The sequence below is a fragment of the Polypterus senegalus genome, chromosome 2 (assembly GCF_016835505.1).
Source record: "Polypterus senegalus isolate Bchr_013 chromosome 2, ASM1683550v1, whole genome shotgun sequence".
NCBI lineage: Eukaryota > Metazoa > Chordata > Cladistia > Polypteriformes > Polypteridae > Polypterus > Polypterus senegalus.
The window spans coordinates 99325939-99338629 of NC_053155.1; the positions used below are offsets into that span (position 1 = coordinate 99325939).

A 12691-nucleotide genomic window follows, 5' to 3' on the forward strand; every position below is an offset into this window, starting at 1 on the left:
GTGCAATGGATGAGAAAGAAGATTTTTGGAGTGTGTTGGATGAAGTGATGAACAGTGTAACCAAGGGACAGAAAGTGGTGATTGGAGCGGATTTCAATGGACATGTTGGTGAAGGGAACAGAGGAGACAAGCAGGTGATGGGTAGGTATGGTGTCAAGGAGAGGAATAAAGAAGGTCAGAGGATAGTGGATTTTGCCAAAAGGATGGACATGGCTGTGGTGAATATGTATTTTATGAAGAGGGAGGAACATAGGATGACGTACAAGAGTGGAGGAAAATGCACACAAGTAGATTACATCCTATGCAGAAGAGTCAATCTGAAGAATATTGAAGACTGCAAAGCAATGGCAGGGAAAAGTGTAGTTAAGCAGCATAGGATGGTGGTCTGTAGGATGACGCTGGAGATCAAGAAGAGGAAGAAAGTGAGGGCAGAGCCAAAGATCAAATGGTGGAAGTTGAGAAAAGAAGACTGCAAGTTTGAGTTTAGGGAGAAGGTGATACACGTACTGGGTGGTAGTGAAAAATTACCACACAGTTAGGAAACTACAGCAGATGTAGTAAGGGTGACAGCAAGAAGGGTGCTTAGTGTGACATCTAGACAGAGGAAGGAGGAAAACGAAACCTGGTGGTGGAATGGGGAAGTACAGGATAGTATACAGAGGAAAAGGATGGCAAAGAAAAAGTGGGATAGTCAGAGAGATGCAGAAAGTAGGCAAGAGTACAAGGAGACAAGGCGCAATGTGAAGAGGGAGGTGGCGAAGGCTAAAGAAAAAGCGTATGATGAGTTGTATGAGAGGCTGGACACTAAAGAGAGAGAAAAAGACTTGTATCGATTGGCTAGACAACCGAGCTGAGAAAGATGTGTAGCAGGTTAGGGTAGTAAAGGATAAAGATGGAAAGATACTCGCAAGCGAGGAGAGTGTGTTGAGCAGAAGGAAAGAGTACTTTGAAAGGCTTATGAATGAAGAGAACGAGAGAGAGAAGAGGTTGGATGATGTGGAGATAGTGAATCAGGAAGTGCAATCGATTAGCAAGGAGGAAGTAAGGACAGCTATGAAGAGGATGAAGAATGGAAAAGCTGTTGGTCCAATTGACATACCTGTGGAAGCATGGAGGTGTTTAGGAGAGATGGCAGTGGAGTTTTTAACCAGAGGTAGTGGGCATCGTGCAAAAGAGATCTAGCTCTCATAAAGGGAAACCTTTGCAGATATAGGGCCTGTTAAAAATATTCAGCTCATTCACAATGTTTTAGGGGCAATGTGCAAAAAAAAAAAATTATAAAAATTACGGAGTTTGTACTTTTGAGAATAATCGCTGGATTAAGAATGTTTAATTAAAAATCGTCTGTGGTTTCACAAAAAATATTTCAGATCTTCTATAAAAAAGACTTACGTTTACAAGGTATCACCCATACATGATTACAGTACAGTAATCATGTCAGTAGGTGTCTCCCATAAATGATTAGATTACAGTAAGGATGTCACTGATCAATATGTTTGCAATTGCAGACTGCATCTCAAGCAGGTTAATGTTGTGGCAATCTTCAATTTTACTGTGTTAGCTTTTATTTTTTTCCATTGCAAATTATATTTCAATCTTAAAAAAAAAAAAAAAAAAAAAAGACGGTAAACGTGCACTGCCACATACATTGAGACAACATACTGCAAGCTTCCCCAGTGGATTACTTCTGCAATGACATTCAACATTTTTAAGAGAATTAACTGGAAGATGGACTTAAAAAAATGCCTCTATAAGTGGTAGATACCATAACACATGATCGTTTAATTGCTTTCTGGGCCTTCAAGCTATACCTTCTTGAAATTTATTTTAATGTTTCAGAACTATATTATTGCACTGTAATCTTAGCAGTTAGTATTTGAGATTATCTCTGAAATGTTATATCAGAACTGGAGCAATCATGTGTCCCTTTTTAAGTGATAAGACACAAACAATGAGTTAACTAGTTTGATAGGATACCCATCACCCTATACGCTAGTCCTCCAACTTAAGTCACATAGTAGTGTTTGGAGCAACAAAAACCTAAGCAGATATCAGAAACTTTCAATTTAATTTTAAATATTCAAACTGTAAAGACAACAAAGTATTTGCTTTTCAGATCTGCAGGCCTTGTTGAAGGAAACCAGAAATACATAAATTTGCACAAATGCCAGAGTCAAACATATGTGATATTAAACTGATATACAAAGTACTGCAAAGGAAAGAGGAATTACTTTTCATGACTGTCATACGGGTTACTGCTAGTTTCAATTAAGACCTCGTACCATGCCCCCTTACAGGAAAAAATGATCCAGTGTGTAAAAAATATCAGTATGTTTTTCTAACCACCGAAATTTTCTTTTCATTTGTATTTGTACCAATACGTCCTAGTCGGAGGATCCTCCAGTTAGCTGTGAACCACCCAGTCTCACTGAGATAGCACAGGTGGTGAAGGAAATGAGGGTAGGGAAGGCTGTAGGGATCTGTGGTATCCAAGGTGAATGCTTCCATGTTGGTGGTAAGGCTGTCCTGCGGGGATTGCAAACAATCTTTGTTTAAACTTAGGAGATGGGTGTCATCCCAGCAGACTGGGAAATGGGACTTGTCGTCCCTATCTGTAAAGGGAAGGGTGATTGCCTGGACTGCATCAACTAGAGGGGGATAACAGTGCTCTTAATGCCAGATAAGGTCCTTGCTAGAGTCATCCTTAATAGGATCCACAATTACTTGCTCACCTACAAGTGACCATAGCAGTCTGGTTTTACACCTAAGAAGTCTACCATTGACTGCATCCTGGGACCGACAGTTCTCATGGAGTTCAAATGTAAATACTGGCAGAGTTTCTTTGCAGCCTTTGTCGATTTTCATAAATCGTTCGACTCAGTTGATCAATCTGCTCTATGGGACATCCTGAGACTTCAAGTCATCCCCTCAAAGTTGCTGGATATCAAGACCAGCCTGTACACTGGAGATTGAGATACATGTGCAGAGTGGAGGGAGAACCTCTATGTTTTTCCCAGTTGATTCTGGGTTTCATCAGGGGTGTGTTCTTGTTCTTAGTCTGTTCAAAGATTGTATGGACTGGGTGTTGGGAAGGGTCATGCGGTCCACCAACTGTGGGGCATCTGTTGGTGATGAGATTCACTGATTTTGACTTTGCTAACAATGCTGTGATCTTCAATAGAGGCTGTGATCAGGGCTCTTGAGAGACTGAGCAAGGAGTCTGATTGTCCTGGCTTGCTACTGTCCTAGATAAACACAAAGATCCAGGTCTTTAATACTAGAATCCCTTAAGTTTACGATTTTTTTTGTTGTCCCTGACCGCCTTAAAATTTTCCTGACATAAGCACTAATGCTCATACCTCCTTATTACTGTGCTAATAGCCTGCTTTTTTTGCAAATGTGTGGTTTGGCAGAACAAAGCCTGCTACATCCCCCACCCCCCCATTCAGTCAGATGAAGGCATCACTCTGCTGAAATCCTCACGGCTGAAGTCTGTGTTGAAGTGTTTATCTGGTGGTGCATTTTTAATGAATTATGTAGGTAATGAAACATTGTGATTTGAAATACATACATTTCATGTGTGTTCCGTGTCTACAACAATCTGTCTAAATGTGAGGCAAGAAATGCTAAACACACAGCTAAAACAAAAAATGTTTTCATATGTTATAGTAATAACAACATAATTTTGACGTGAAGTGTAGGATGTGTGAAACCCAAATATCCAAGAAACACTTTCACAAAGCACGTAATAAAACAATCCATTTATTCAAGAGTAAAACCGAAGAAAAAGAAATTGCTCAACTGTCCTGTTGCTGAAGCCCAACTATCAGTCTGTACAAAGTAAAAGATGTTCGCATGTGTGTGTGTTTGCACTTTTCATTTTCAACCAGTTGTCACAGTAGTAACGCTGCTCCCATACAGGTTTGTGTAGAAAGCGCAGTGGTTAAGCTACTGCTTACTAATGGCGAGGTAATATAGGGTGATCCAGATCTAAATATGCAATTTTCATTACGCAATAACTTATTAAGTTTATTACATAGAAAATCACCCGAAAAATCCTGCTGCTTGTGTTGACACATTTGCAAAACAAAAACACTGATGAGGATGTGCGAGAGAATTTAAGGTGGCCCGGCATTACAAATATTTTCGTAGGCTGTCAAGAGGTTTAATTACCTCGGCAGTGACATTCATGTCTCTTATGGTGACTCTTCCTATGAAGTAAGTAGACCTTTTGGCAAAGCACTGGGGGGTCAGGAGGTTGCTGGAAAGGGAAATGTGGCGCTCCCAATATCTTTGCAAAAAGATGAAAGTACAAGTCTTTAGAGTCCTGGTGCTTCCTGTTTTGTTAAATGGTTGCGAGAAATGAACACTATCCAGTGACCTGAGATGAAGACTGAGCTCCATTGGTGCTGTGTCTCTTCGGAGAATCTTTGGGTACCGCTGGTTTGACTATGTGTAGAATGAGCAGTTGTTCATGGAGTCCCGAATGAGGCACATTACAAGCATTATGAGGGAACATCAGTTATGGCACTATGGCCATGTGGCGCGATTCCCAGAGGGTGATCTGGCTTACAGGTCCCTCACTGTTGAAACGGGGATACCCATGTAACACCTGGCTGTGGCAGATAAATGTTCATTTCTCGAGAGTGAGACTGGACAAGGAGATTGCCTGGGGGGGTTTCTAACTATGGAGGAATATTTCGGACAAAATAAAATAAAATAAATAAATGCGTAAATAAAAGTATTGTGAAATGTGAGCATAAATAAATAAATGTATCATGAAATGAAGCCTTAATAAATACATGTATCATGAAATGAGAGCATAAATATATAAATGTGTCACGAAATATGTTTTTCGTTGCTTATTTATTTAATTTTGTCCGTAACATTCCTGCAAACCGTCATGAAATACGGCTTGAAGTAAAACTGTCACTTTCACTCGTCAAAGTTGAGAGGGTGGGCTCTAACACGCCCTCTAGTTACTGATTGGTGAATCAATAGCACAAGAATTAATTAGAAAAATGCTTACTACTGCCGATGAAATGGATTCTGGCGAAGATATTACCTATTTCAGAGAGAGAATTGAAGATTTATCGGAAGAAATTACAATGTTGGCGGCCCTTTTAGACTCCGATATATATGAATCTATTTTTGAAATTATCGAAGAACAAGTGGAACGGACTCTACTACACTCCAGTTCAGGTGACGCAGTTCCCTGCTCTGGACGTCCATCCTTTGACATTCCAGCTGTGTCAATAGAACACCTTCTGTTATGCGGTTTAAAAGTACGACAGATTACAGATCTATATGGTGTATCGGAGAAGACGATCACAAGGCGAATGAGCCAGTTTGATATCTGAGCTGCAACGGCTGCATTAGTTTAGGTACTTTGACATGGAATGCCCAAAGCAGCTCCAACTAATATTTTGAACTGAGTATTTGACCCTTGTTTTACAAGTATAAAGTCAGTTGCATATTCGCAGCTACTTTTTCAAACAACTGTACAGCTCTGATCAGTGGTAAAGTTGTTCAGTTCAAAATATTAGTTGGAGCTGCTTTGGGCATTCCATGTCAAAGTATGCTACCTAAACTAATACAGCAGTACTAGAAAATCTTCCTATGTGAAAGGTGTTGGAAAAAATGCCAGCTGTTAAATCCTGAAAGTATCTGAAATTAACACATTTGCCTTCTGCAGTGAAAAGTGTATTTTGTTGCAGCAGAACTAAAGAAAAAATGTTTGGCATGACTACTTTGATAATGCACTTGTGGGCACATTAATCTGCTGAACATGCTGGCTCAAAACAATGCAGCTCAACCAGCAAAACAGCTAACTCAGCACTTCTGTCTCAGCCATCAGTAATGGCATTATTTGAAAAGAAGAGAAATATGATGTCTGGCAGCCCAAAATGAAGGGGTATTACAAATCAAATAATGACGCTAAATCGTTTTACATGATGAGATCTTTTCTACCACAGAAAGTCTAGGATTCTATAGTTTAATTCATCACTTGGATGCAAGATATACTCTCCCAAACAGATGATTTTTTTCACAAGTAGCATTAGCAGGGAAGAACATGGCAGTGTAATCTCATATACAAGTCAACCTCAAAGGTAAAACAACCTTTTCTAATGTTGTACTTTTCATACACCTTAACTTGTTTACTTTATTAAATGTATTTTCCTCTATATTTAATAATATTGCTAACTAAAGTAAATTAACATTTTCAAAACACAGCATTATAAATGCATATAATTGATTCTTCTTCTTTGCTACCTCACCAACATAAAGCTACAAGTGTGGGGGAAAAGTTACTGAGTACTTACAAAATAAGCATAAAAACAGATCATATGGAGGCTTTAATGATTTGCACAGAATCCTGAAACACAAAGATACCATCAACGAATATATTTTGCAGCTCACTATTTATTTAAGATGCATGATGAGATACTAGAGGATTATGAGATACTAGAGGAGTTTTCCAGAAGCATAAACAATGTTCAGCTCTTTAGCATCCTATACATAATATACTGAAAGATTAGAGAACAAAACTATACTGACAAAAGAATATAAACAAAACACATTAAGGTGGTGCTTCAGTAAAAGCAAATCACTTTGCAACCTTTTATCCAGCAGCGGCCCCATAAACCCAAACACACACTAACTTTAATTACAAATATATAATGTATTTAGAAACAGCAACAAGAAATCCACGTAATTTCATGCTGCTGTATTTTATGAAGAATGAAAAAGCACCAGCAACAATTGTAATTGCAAGTGTAAACAATCAAAAACATGAAATGACTTTACCGAGTCTGTGTCTTCCTTTGGAGGTTTTGCATCCTTGAGAGAGAATTTGTAGTGGCTCATTCCTTATTCTTTGGTCATGAATCTACCAGCCAGTGTTATTCCATTAATGAATCTGGATTAGACACTTCTGATAATCACTTTCTTACTGCCTCCAATTTCTGATTCATATCCTGCTCCCCACTCTCAGTCATATACCTCATGCTCCTCTCGCTCTTATTTACACATTACGAAAAGGCTTAAAATAGTTGGACGGTTGAACAAATTTTATATTTGCACTGAATTCAGTTATAGGTGTTTAAATTGATGGAATCATGCAAGGTCTACAAATGTCACTTAAACAGTATTAATAAAGACTGAATTATTATAAAGTTAGATTTATAACTATAGTTTTGTATCTCCACAAACTCAATTTGGAGCTCACACTGTTTTGTCAATCAGTGTGTGAACAGAAAATGTGCCTGCAGAATCATTGAGTGTATTTTCACCTCACAGTGTACCTGTCTTGCGCTCTCCTAACCAAGCTTGCTTACCTTAGCTCCTGTAGTGTAGATATTACTGCAAAACTAGTAAATCCTTTTGTTGGCTAGAACAGAAAACAAACTTTAGTCTGGAGAGCAGTAAAAGTAAAACAGATGGAAATGAGGCTGATAATGAAACAATTGTTATTAAAAGGGTGGGAGTTGTATCTACAAACCGGATTCCAAAAAAGTTGGGACACTAAACAAATTGTGAATAAAAACTGAATGCAATGATGTGGAGATGGCAAATGTCAATATTTGATTTGTAATAGAACGTAAATGACAGATCAAATGTTTAATCCGAGTAAATGTATCATTTTAAAGGAAAAATATGTTGATTCAAAATTTCACGGTGTCAACAAATCCCAAAAAGTTGGGACAAGTAGCAATAAGAGGCTGGAAAAAGTAAATTTGAGCATAACGAAGAGCTGGAAGACCAATAAACACTAATTAGGTCAATTGGCAACATGATTGGGTATAAAAAGAGCTTCTCAGAAGCCAAGATGGGTAGAGGATCACCAATTCCCACAATGTTGTGCAGAAAGATAGTGGAGCAATATCAGAAAGGTGTTACCCAGCGAAAAATTGCAAAGACTTTGCATCTATCATCATCAACTGTGCATAACATCATCCGAAGATTCAGAGAATCTGGAACAATCTCTGTGCGTAAGGGTCAAGGCCGTAAAACCATACTGGATGCCCTTAAACGACACTGCACCACAAACAGGAATGCTACTGTAAAGGAAATCACAGAATGGGCTCAGGAATACTTCCAGAAACCATTGTCAGTGAACACAATCCACCGTGCCATCCGCCGTTGCCAGCTGAAACTCTACAGTGCAAAGAAGAAGCCATTTCTAAGCAAGATCCACAAGCTCAGGCATTGTCACTGGGCCAGGGATCATTTAAAATGGAGTGTGGCAAAATGGAAGACTGTTCTGTGGTCAGACGAGTCACGATTCGAAGTTTTTTTGGAAATCTGGGACGCCATGTCATCCGGACCAAAGAGGACAAGGACAACCCAAGTTGTTATCAATGCTCAGTTCAGAAGCCTGCATCTCTGATGGTATGGGGTTGCATGAGTGCGTGTGGCATGGGCAGCTTGCATGTCTGGAAAGGCACCATCAATGCAGAAAAATATATTCAGGTTCTAGAACAACATATGCTCCCATCCAGACGTCATCTCTTTCAGGGAAGACCCTGCATTTTTCAACAAGATAATGCCAGACCACATTCTGCATCAATCACAACATCATGGCTGCGTAGGAGAAGGATCCGGGTACTGAAATGGCCAGTCTGCAGTCCAGATCTTTCACCTATAGAGAACATTTGGCGCATCATAAAGAGGAAGGTCGACAAAGAAGGCCCAAGACGATTGAACAGTTAGAGGCCTGTATTAGACAAGAATGGGAGAGCATTCCTATTTCTAAACTTGAGAAACTGGTCTCCTCGGTCCCCAGACGTCTGTTGAGTGTTGTAAGAAGAAGGGGAGATGCCACACAGTGGTGAAAATGGCCTTGTCCCAACTTTTTTGGGATTTGTTGACACCATGAAATTCTGAATCAACATATTTTTCCTTTAAAATGATACATTTTCTCAGTTTAAACTTTTGTTCCGTGATTTATGTTCTATTCTGAATAAAATATTAGAAGTTGGCACCTCCACATCATTGCATTCAGTTTTTATTCACGATTTGTATAGTGTCCCAACTTTTTTGGAATCCGGTTTGTATATAAAAAGGATTTTCAGTTATTTGGAACTGGTTTGGTTTTAGAGCTTCCAACTTTATCCAAGAAATGCTACTTTGCAAACTATGTGGTCATTCTGTGGTGGCTAAAGATGGAACCACCAGTAACCTTTTAAAACACCTGAAAACAGCTTGTGAAGAAACTGCTAAGCACATAACAGTTAGCACAGCTGCAGCACTTGGTTCAAAATATTAAAAAGTGTGACATACAAACTGTTTATGATCAAAGGATAATTTTTGACTGTTAAACCATGCAAGAGAAAGAGCAAATTAGAGGGGTAGAACAAGAAATCTCCAGAAGGGCATAGAATCAATTCAGACCGTACATAAAGAAGGCCTCAGAAAGTTCATTCAAACCTTGGATCCAAGAAACAAGATAAGTAAGCTGCTAATGTTTAGTGAAATGTGTACATCATAGCGCCATAAAGAACTATGTGACAAGGTTATGAACAAAATAAGTAATTCTACATTCTTTTCCCCAATAACCAACTTAAACGTCAAACTGAACTACGTAGCCAAACTGCACATGTAGTAAGTCTCACTATTCTGACCACCACTGAAACAGTAAAATACACAAATAACATGTCAATGCTGGATTGTTGTAGTAAATTAAATTATTTTGAACTCATGACAATTCTTGTCACAATTTCAGGCAATCAGCACTGGAAGAAATGTAGTTGCATACCACAGGGCAGCACTAAAGCCAGAAACTGTTAATAGGATGGAGTTTCTAGTAAAGAACACACAGAGAACATACTGGTAAATTTTAAAAGATAAAAAAAAAACTTTGAAAAGGTTCAGTTCCAGAATACAAAGAGAAAAAAACCCCAACAAGTTCCACTTTTACGGTAGTATTTTATAATTAATAGTTCTAAACAGTTAGTATTATTAGCAACACTATTTTTAAAAATGGATCTTTTGTACTTTTTATAATCAAGAAAAAAGTGTAGCTGCAATTATTTATATTTTTATTAAATACTGTTCCACCTTAGGTTTATTACAAAAGCATTTACACAATAATGCCAATATTTTCAGTTGTGAATAGTGTGTCACTGTGTTTATTTCTATTTATTAATTAATTTTGAAGGGCTTATTTATTTATTGATATTGCAATACAGTACAACAGGATTGAACTGAGAAGAAAAGATAAGAATATTGCAAAGATAAGGATAATGGATAGGAGAATATGGGAAAGATAGGCTGAATAGTGCATAAATGCAAGAGTCTAAAAGGCTGAAAAAGTAAGTAACAGCAATGATTCTCAAAATTCACAGTTCAATTTAATATAAGAGTGCGATCACAATTTAATATATTTACGCTAGAGCAAAAAAAAAGATGTGCTTCATCGTGTTGCAGAATAAATTACAAAAACATGACAGCTTTTAATTATGTTAAGTATTTTATGTTTTAATGTCAAATGTATTGTGGATACATATTTTCTCTACTTATATTAGTTAAGAAAGTACACCTATAGAATTTCATTTTGTTAACATCAACATTTAACATATGTGGTGTATAGTTTAATTACAAAAAATACTAAAATTAACACTATAATATAGAACATAAAGTTTCTTAGCATCTGGTTATGTAGGAGCTTAGTGTACATTTTATTTAAAAAGAAAAAAATAAAAATAAATTGGTATCTGAATCAGCTGATCTAGTAGAATGATACTGGAAAAAATGGACTGGACCAAAAAAAACCCTCAGCATCCCAATGAAATAGGAAGTCCTGGGCAATAGTTAGTTATTTTGTATTTGTCTTTCTTTTGCTGAAGATGAACATATGAAGGGTTCTGTGCTTGTTTTAATTTAAGAAGAGAGAACCCATGCAGCAACTCTGGCCTGCAATAATTTTTTGTTGTAAAGCAACTGCATAATGTAAAGCCTCTTAATAAGTGTAACCAGTTCTTCAATGTTTTGCTTTCTCTTTAGCATTCTTATGATACCTGCAAGCAGGTCTTCCAACTTGGCAGAAAAACTCGGGGATTGGTGGCAGGATTGGCACTCCAACCACTGTAAAAAAAACAACAGCACACTCTACCACTCCATTTGAACTTGTACGGTGCTAAGGTGTCACTTGTTGCACAGCTGTGCTCAGATCCTAATTTGGGATTCTAAGGTGGTTTGTCATGAGGTGGGTGTGGAAACATGCTGTGTCAGTGCATGCTCCTAACCTTCCCTATTCTTATGATAGCTAGTATATTGCTATGTTCCTAATAATCACATTTGCATGTAAAATGTATTTATTTTGTTGCTAGGTTTTCAGCATATTTTAGGTCATTCAAGTTGTTACTTGAAAATAAAATAAACAATTTTGCAAAGATATAATAAAACAAGTGTCCATTTATTCAAAAAATTCAAGTGACAACAAGATACCAACAAGACATGGTTCACCACCATTTGTGTGTCTGCTTATATTTCTTCAGCAATATCTCTTACAAGTAGCAAAAATTTACACCAGGTGTTACAGACTCAAATCAAATGTATGTATTTATTATATAATAGTAATAATAATAGCAGCTTACTACTCAAAACGGTAAATGTGGGGAGGACTCGGGATCAAACCTGCAACCTCTTGATTATGAGACAGCAGTTCTTACCTCTGCACCAGCAAAGCATACATGTCTAGTTTGTGTCAATTGATATTTGGGCTTCAGTTTTTACACATTGACAGCAACATGTAAATTGAATAATTTGTTTTTCTTCAGTTACAGTCTTGAATAAAATCACACTTGGTTTGTTATATCTTTTGTGAAAATGTTTATTTGATATTTGGCCTTCAGTCTTCACACATTATACACTTCACATCAGCATTTTGTTTGTTTTAGTTGTGTTCAACATTTCTTGCCTCATATTTCCTATCATCCTACATTTACAGATCATTGTAAACACGGAACAAACATGAACATTAGTACTTTAAATAGTATTTATTTTCAAAAACCTTACTTTTCGTTGATTTTCTCTGACTGCAGTGCTTTCACCGTTTATTCATTCCATCAATCATAAACTAATAAATACTACTATAAGTCAACATCACATGTTGGGCCCTGCTCCATTTTCATCTTTGGTAATTGCATACTTTTTTTCATACTGGAGAATTCTGGTATATAGCATGTAGCACTGGCATTGAAACAAACTTTGCAGTTGTGCAATATTGGCAGCATCTTAAGTAGTAAACACAATTAAATGATTGTGATCAAGATAGGAAATATTTATGCCATCCAATTGCTGAAATGTAGAATCATTTTGTAAAAAATTACAACCATTTTGAAAAATATGCAAGATATTTTACATTATCATAATAGTAAAAGTGATCTTAGTCTCATCAGTAGCAGGTAGTCGTCAACTTATGACCCATGTGTCTTACGACCATTCAACTTACAACCACTACCCCGTCTCATGGGCAAATGACACTTTTCGCCATGCCAGCTCCATATGCCGTGACTTATTCATCTCAAACTCGGTTTATTACCCGCAGCTGTTTCAACTACATTTAGTTACATTTGTCTTATAATTATAGGAAAAAACGCAATTGATGTTGACACAGCATCAAGCAGTATGAGCGAGGAAAGAAAGCAAATGCGATCACATGTGACTATAAGTTATCTCATTGCAATCG

At 37.4% G+C, this 12691-nt stretch overlaps 1 protein-coding gene across 2 annotated transcripts in view; it reads right to left on the reverse strand.

Moving 5' to 3' along the window:
* LOC120523191 (F-BAR and double SH3 domains protein 2-like) overlaps positions 1 to 12691 on the reverse strand; it is a 233679-nt gene that overhangs the window by 201757 nt on the left and 19231 nt on the right. The window lies entirely within an intron of this gene.